Genomic DNA, 8,349 nt, shown 5'->3' on the forward strand with positions numbered 1-8,349 from the left:
AGCTGATCCTCTGGGGGGAACTTACACCCCTCCACTCCTTCCAGCAAAGCCAAGCCGCTGGCTAAATGGTGATCTCAAGTTCCCCAAATGCCCAGGTCTGGTTCACTGATGGGTCGACTGAAATCAGATGGTGTACACTGCGCCAGGGCAGCACGGCCCAGAACTGAAAATGGTTGTGAGTCCTCTGCTCAGCAGGTAGACCCCAGGCCGTTTGCATAGCACTGGGCCAGCACTCCACTTGGTAAACCCCAACACATTTTTACTGACTCTCGGGCTGTTGCTGATTTGTCGGATCTGCCACTTGGAAAACCTCCAACTGTCAAGGTCACACATGGTGATACCCAAGGTGAGAGCCTGTTCTCTGATGGGACCATCTGGGATCAGGCTGCTGACTGCAGCACCGGCGCCTCCCAGACTGCCACCTGGGCCCTTCCCTGGGCTGAGCATGAGAACACCTCCACCGTGGACCCGGCCCAGGGGGAAAAGTGGTTTCTGAGGCAGAGGCTGCCATCGCAGGCCAGAGGTGTGATCCCCACCACCGGCTGGCCCATTTCTCTCGTGGGGAAAGAGGTCACCTTGCCCAGTGCATGACCCCAGCAGCACACCTCTGACCCCCTCTAGGGGCTATTGGTGGTGCCTCACCACAGTAGACATATTTAAGGGTCACAGAGTTGCCATTCGGGTCCAACCAGCCGACTCTGGGCACACTGTTGTGGCCCTTGAAACAAACCCATGTGGTATTTTTAGCCATTTGCTGTCTGATGAGGGTGTACCCTGTATCACAAAAGCCACTCAACAATGGGCCGGCAGTCAAGGGATCCCGTGGCTCCTCCCCACTCCCCGCCACCCACGGGCATCTGGAGTCATTCAAGACGGGGATGCCTCCTCAAAAATCCACGCAAAAAGGTTTCTGCCTCTACCTCCCTCACTGCCTCCTGGTCCACACACCTTTATAAAGCAGTTTGATCACTGAATGCAGCTGCCTCGAGAAAGGCCACTTCCTGGGGACATCTGGATGAACGTGCTGAGAAGGTCATAAGAACTTACTTCAAAATTTGGGGATTCAGACTATTCCCGGGCACGTTGCTTCTTTCCTTCCCCTAAGACCAGCCCCGAGCCAGCCTGGTCAGCACATCTAGGCGACAGCCCAGCCGGAAGGGGCCCAGGGAGTCCATCTTGATTCCAGTAGCCACTTGGATTCCCTCGTTGGATGGACGTGGTCTTAGATCACAAGGAAAACAACCATGTGGGTGAGCAATGGCTCTCACAGACCCTCTATGGTGGTCCCCGTAGGACAAAATGGGGAACATACTGGGTCTCCATGCATTTTATAAAAGTGTCCCTGGTACCTCTTGTACCTGACCCTTCCAAACAAAAGGTTTGGGTCTGAGAAAAAGATAACTGGGGGAAAAAATTAAAAAGGGACACTTGGGAGGTATAGCTTAGTGGTAGAGTGTGTGCTTAGCATGCAGGAGGTCCTGGGTTCAATCCCCAGCACCTCCATTAAAAAAAAGGAAAAAAGGGACATTTTAGGTACCAGATTTTAGCTTTACCAATTTTGGAGGGGGAGTAGCAACTTCAGCCCCTAGGTAGGAAACACCTTAGATCCCAGGAGATGGGTGGAGAGGGGCATGACTCAGGAATGATGTTTGCCTTTTTAATTGCCTCTGGAGCCTTCCTTATAAACAAAAACGCCCTGGTGCAGCTGTCCCAAACTTTTGCAAGCACCTTAAATGTAACTGGTCGCAGGATTTGCCTTCTCCCTGACTGGGTGGCTTTGACTAGTGCGACCGCTGTTCCTGTTAATTACCAGAAGTCTGTTGGAAATGCAAGAGATATCCTTGGCTCCCGCATCTTGCAGGAAAAATTTCTGCAGTACCACCAGATGTCTTCCCAACCCCCATTCCCACAGCCCTCACCGGGTCATCTTGTGGGGAAGACAAATGCTGTTGCTGAACCAAACTTGGGTCCACTAGCCAGAGCACAGTAAAGCCAATCTACTGTCATGAGTCGTGCTGAAGGAAAGTGCAGTGTTTACTGCAGGACGCCAAGCAAGGAGTCCAGGTGGCTGGTGCTTGAAAGACCTGAACTCCCCAAAGGCTTTCAGGGAAAGGCTTTTAAAGACAAGGTGAGGGAGAGGGGCTGTGGGGGTGTGTGAACGCTCACCGACTTTCTTCTGATTGGCTGGTGGTAGGGTCATTGGGAGTCGACGTCATCAACCTGCTTCCAGCTGGTCCGGGGTCTCTGTGCTTGTGGGTAGCACAGGGTTAACTCCTTCCACCTGGTGAGGGTTCAGTATCTGCAAAACAGCTCAGAGGACAAGGCTCAGAATATCATCTACAGCCCTTGGGGAGGAACTAACAGTCCTTGACTTTGTTTAATGGCTGAACTATGATTATTTTGTCTTGCTTGACTGTTTCCCTTGCTTTCTCACTTCTCTGATGAAATGTACTCTTTGGAACTTGGGGAAGCCTGGGAGACTAAAGTTCTTCTACAGACAAGAAGCAGGCGGAGGACATGGTCAGGGGGGTTCTGTTCTAGGAAGGCCCGATAGGGTTCTGCTCGGTGACAATGCCACCTAGCTGGATGCATGGGCAAACAGGACAGGTTGGATGACTGCCCTCAGGAAGTCCTTCCAAATAGGAGGATTAGACTCAATGATTCAAACTAAACTGGGAACCTGAAGGCCTATGGGCTGGCCAGGAGGCCACACTGGAGGTTTTATCAACCTCTGCTCCAACTGATGTAGGTCCCTCTTCGGGGACCAACAATTGTAAATACTACCACATGTGCCCTGATGATTGGGTTTGTGTGAAAGCCAGGCATTAATTTGCCAACCTCCCCAAAGAGTGTCTTGCATCTTTGCAGTGGTTGTAAAAGAACTGTAATTGTTTAAACAAACATCACCAATAGATCAGGTAGCCCACAGACACCTGAGGCTAGCCTGAGTTACTCAGGGGAGCTTCCTAGACCGAGCAGTGACCCGAGATTCAGGTGCACTCTGTGGGCAGTTACCCCATGAGGTAGCCATTTGATTAGAAAGGGTGATGCACCATTTGTCCCTGACTTTGGTTGAAATGACCGATGGGACCACTTCGGCCCGGAAAGTCATTCAGGTCAGTGTCGATTTACTGGCCAGGATTGGTATGAATGATAGATTGGCCCAGACTCCCTCCTTGTGGGCCAAAGTGGCAACTGAGCAGTATCTAGTACATCCTGCCATTCCTAGATTAATGATCTGGGCTAAGTGCAAGGGTCAATATTTGAGAAAGCTGCTTGACTTTTTCTAAGAGAGGCCTTGATGGTTTATGGGACTTGTCCAACCTGTTGGACTGCAGACTCTGGCAGGGAGGCAGGATTGAGGTTAAAACTGCAGGTAGGATTCACTGTGTCCCTGGAAGTGCTGTGGATGAAATTAATTAAACTCTGAGAGACAAATTGAATTGCTTCTGTCGATCAGGTTAATCAGAGCAACTGTTGGAGTGGTATACTCCTGGGGAAGTTGCCAGAAGTCAAGATGGTGTAGAAATGAGGGGTGGATGTTTTGGGAGGTTATTGTCATGATTCTTTCATGTTTCTCAAATTTCTGCATGACTTTGCCAGCTAACACCACAAATGCCTTTGTCCTGGACAATTTTTCAAGGATGTTTGTAGAGCCAATGGCCTTGGAAGATAGAGATAGGTCTCCCTCCGGAGCAAAGCGCAGGTGTTCTCGAGACCTTGGTAGAGACAGTGTCTGCCTTTAGAGCAAGGGGAAGACTGACTTTATTGTCCAGCATAAAATATTCAAATTCTCTCTCTTTTTACCTTTCCCTGCTTAATGCAACTCACTTTGTGTGTAGGAGTCCCCTATAGTAATTAGTATCTGCAAATCTAGAACTCACAATTTATCCCTTCCCACCCTCTTTCCCTGCTGGTAACCATAAGTTTGTTTTTTATGTCTGTGAGCCTGTTTCTATTTTGTAAATAAGTTCACTTGTGTCTTTCTTTTACATTCCACATATAAGTGATATCATATGGTATTTTTCTTTCTTTCTAGCTTACTTCACTTAGAATGATGATCTCAAGATCCAACCATGCTGCAGCAAATAGCCATATATATATACACACACACACACATATATATATAAATATTTATTTATTTATTTATATCTAAAATTCCTTTTGTGGGGAGGTAATTAAGTTTTTATTTATTTAAATGGAGATAGTGGGGATTGAACCTAGGACCTTGTGCATGCTAGGCATGTACTCTACCACTGAGCTATACCCTCCCCGAGATTTTTGTACTTTGAACCATCCTTGCATTCTGGGACTAGATGCCACTTGGTCATGGAGTATAATCCTTTTGCTATACTGCTGAATTCAGTTTTCTAGTATGTTGTTGAGGATTTCTACACCAATATTCAAAGGAATATTGGTCTGTAGTTTTGTTTTCTTATAGTATCTTTGTCTGGCTTGGGTGTCAGGGTAAAGTTAGCCTCATAGAATAAGTTAAGAAGGGCTCCCTCCTCTTCAATTTTGTGGAAGAATGTGAGGAGAAATGGTGTTAATTCTCCCTTGAATGTTTGGTGGAATTCATCAGTGAAGCCATTAGGTCCAGGGCTTTTCTTTGTTGGGAGGGTCTTGATTACTCATTCTATCTCCTTACCAGTTACAGGACTATTCACATTTTCTATTTCGTCGTAACTCAGTCTTGGTAGGTTTTGTATTTCTAGGAATTGTCCCATTTCATCTAAGCTATCCAATTTGCTGGTGTATAATTATGTTGGTTCGCAACCTCAGAAGTTTCCCAGGTGAAATTCAAAACCAGCCACTTCACACAGAGGGAAGGAGAACCAGAGAAACAGGCAGAACACACCAGGTTGGCAGGTGGCAGTTTTAGTGGGCAGGGGAATTCACACATGAAGCTGCAAGACAAGTAGATCTCTGCACCTGCCCAGCAGAATCTCAAGAGTTTATACAGAGACCTTTATGTGGTTCAGTCACAGATACAGTCCAGATAGTCTCAATAACACATTTCTCTTTCAAGGCTGCATCAGTGAAGTAGCTCTTAGTGTAGGAAAAGTGGGCACAGAGGATAGTCCAAGGACAGGGAGGGGGTGAGAGCCTCCAATTGCCTGGGTCCAGCTCACAGGTCAAGTGGTCACATCCTTTTTATGACTCCTCCAACAAATCATTCCAACTTCCATCTTATAATCCTCTTTATTTCTATAGCATCAGTAGTAATGTCCCCACTTTCATTTCTGATTTTAGTAATTTGGCTCTTCCTTTCTTCTTAGTCAACCTTAGCTAAAGATTTGCCAACTTTGCTGATCTTTTTGAAGAAGGAACTTTCAGTTTATTTTTCCCTCTGTTTTTCTAGTCTCTGTTTTATCTCTGCTCTAATCTTTATTATTTCCCTCTCACTGTTAGCCTTGCATTTAGTTTGCTCTTCATTTTCCAGTTCCTTTTCTACTTCTAGTAAAATTCAGTTGCTGATTTGAGATCTTCCTTTTTAAAGTAAATGTTTACAGCTATAAATTTCCCTCTTGCACTGCTTTTGCTGCATCCTATAAGTTTTGGTTTCGTTTTTGTCTCAAGATGTTTTCTAATCTCCTTTGTGATTTTTTGGACCTGTTGATTGTTTAAGAATGTGTGATTTATCTTCACCTTATTTTTGAGTCTTCCTTCTGTTACTGATTTCTAGTTTAATTCCACTGTAATTGGAAAAGATAATTTGTATGATTTCAACATTTTAAAATGTATTAAGGCTGGTTTTCTGGCCTAATATATGGTCTATCCTGGAGAATGCCCTTGCCCTTTTTCCCATTGGGCACACTGTGGCTTGGCAACCCCCCCCCCCCGACACCCCCCAGATGCTAGCAGTAAACCCATAAGCCAGCAGTGGTGCTACCTGCAGAACTGGACAGCCCTGAATCCAGCCACCTGTCACCTTAGATGTGAGAAGGCTCAGAGGGGTCAGAAGACTTCACTGAAGGGCCACAGGCCCCATACACAACATAGATACTTCTCCCCTGTGGAACCAGCAACGATCACACAAAATAGAAACTTCCACCCCGGGTTCATCCAACAAATTTTTGCTAAGCATCTACACCCTCCAGGCATGAGTTAAACCTTCAAATGACTCCATCTGTGCAGGGACTACCTACTCTGAGACAGGCCTGATGATTTTCTTTCCAGGCAGCAAGAGGTGTGGATAATCAAACCTCACTCTTCTGGTACATTAGTACCTATTTCATAAATGTACCAGCTTGTCACCCAAGCTGGCCTCTGTGTTAGGTTATCCACATGCTCCTTCTAGAAACCACAAGCACAAAGGTTCTGGAGTCGGAGGGTAGAAAGAAAAGCTCACTGTGTCTGAAGGACTGGATTTGATGAAAAAGTACAAAGGGGGCCATGAGGAGATGTGAAAACCTGCAGCTCAGAGAGGTGAAAGGGGTTAACACAGAGTTATGGCCAGGCATAACTGGTTTCCTCACCCCAGGTGGCTGTCCAGGAGCACCCCGGCCCTGACATGAGGTCGTTCATGCAATTCAGCTACTGGGTCAGGGGAGGGAAGAGGCTTCCTTCTCTGACCCAGAACAGTAAAGGTGGGACCAGAGGCCCCCACCCCGACCTTGGACATGCTGGTCACCTGCAGGGGGTAGAGGCTTCACCGGTTGGACTCTTGCTGTGTGGTCCGAGGAACAGAACCCAGGCAGGCACTTCACTGACAACTGCCAAGGGGCTCCTGGCCCAGCTAGTCTGTCACTCTCCCCGCTCTGTGACATAAAGTGAGATAGGAGATATGGTCGCATTTTACAGATATGGAAACCAAGGTGCAGAGAGGTGAGTAACCTGCTATATTAGACAGGCAGGCAGGGCCGACCAGAAAGCACAATCAGTAGAGGACATACACATATGGAATTTATGCATGTATATACTATACATATGTATGCACGTGTATGTATACGTATGCATGTGCGTATATATGTATATGGGGGGAGGGAGAGAGGTATAAAGAGAATTAGTGAAGGGGGGAGGGTACAGCTCAGTGGTAGAGCACATGCTTAGCATGCACGAGGTCCTGGGTTCAGTCCCCAAAGCCTCCATTAAAATAAATGAATAAATCTAATTATCACTCCTCCCATAAAATGAATAAATAAAAATAATTTTTAAAAATTAAAAAAAAGAGAATTAGTGAGAAGTGCCTCACATGATGATTGGGGCTGGTTAGTTAAGCCCTAAATCCACAGGAAGGGCAGGCTGGTAGCTGGCCTATATTTGAACATCTGTTACCACATCATACCATGGACCACCACTCCCCTCTTTACCACTAGGAATCGTCATTGTGCCTTTAAATCCAATCAAATTACGGAAGAATTCCAGAAAACCTAGAACCAATGCAGAGAACTCCTCGAGATTCTTTTCCTCTAGAACCAGTTCCAGGACCGGAAGCTGCATCAGTCAGGGTCCAGCAGAGAAGCACAAATGGTAGGAGAGAGATTATGGGATTCATTGCAAGGAATTGCTTTACCTGATTGTGGGTGCTGGGCAGACCACCCTGAAGTCCAGAGGGCAGGCCGTCAGGATGGGGTGCCTGGCACTCAGGCACGGGCTGAGGCTGCCGTCCACATGCAGAATTACTCCTTCATCCGGGGACCCCGGATCTGCTCTGAGGGCCTTTCATGGTTGAATCAGGCCGATGTGGATTATCTAGGATAATCTCACTTGCTCAGTTAGCTGGTTATGGGCTTCAATCACATCACTAAATACCTTCACAGCCCTCCCCAGATTAGCATCTGATCAAATAACTGGGGACAGCAGCCCGGCCGAGCTGGCTCCTCCAGTTACCGTCCCCCTGCCCACAGCTGTCCGGCTCATGCACTCCCTCAGCGGTGCCCTGCCCCACGTACCCTCAAGTTCCTGACAGTCTAAATGGAGAAGCAGACCCCCAGGACTGAAGCATCCCACCCTTCTAACTTCAAACCAGTCTTCATGGTTGGTGCCTGGGATTTTCTCTAATTGCATTTTTTAAATCCACATAACAAAAAAATTTTTTTAAATTAAATTCACGTAACATAAAGTTAATCATTTCAAAGTAAACAATTCCATGGATTTAGTACCTCAATGTTGTGTGATCATCATCTCTATCTCACCCCAAAACATCTTCATCACCCGCCCAGAAGGAAACCTTGCACCCATTCAGCCATCACTCCTCATTTGACCCTCCCAATCTGGGCACTTAAAAATTTTTTTTCCCAATGGAGGTACTGGGGATTGAACCCAGGACCTCGTGCATGCTAAGCATGCGCTTTATCACTGAGCTATAACCCCTCCCAATATTTTTAAATTAAAAAAAATTTTTAA

The sequence above is a fragment of the Camelus ferus genome, chromosome 32 (genome assembly GCF_009834535.1).
Source record: "Camelus ferus isolate YT-003-E chromosome 32, BCGSAC_Cfer_1.0, whole genome shotgun sequence".
Lineage (NCBI taxonomy): Eukaryota > Metazoa > Chordata > Mammalia > Artiodactyla > Camelidae > Camelus > Camelus ferus.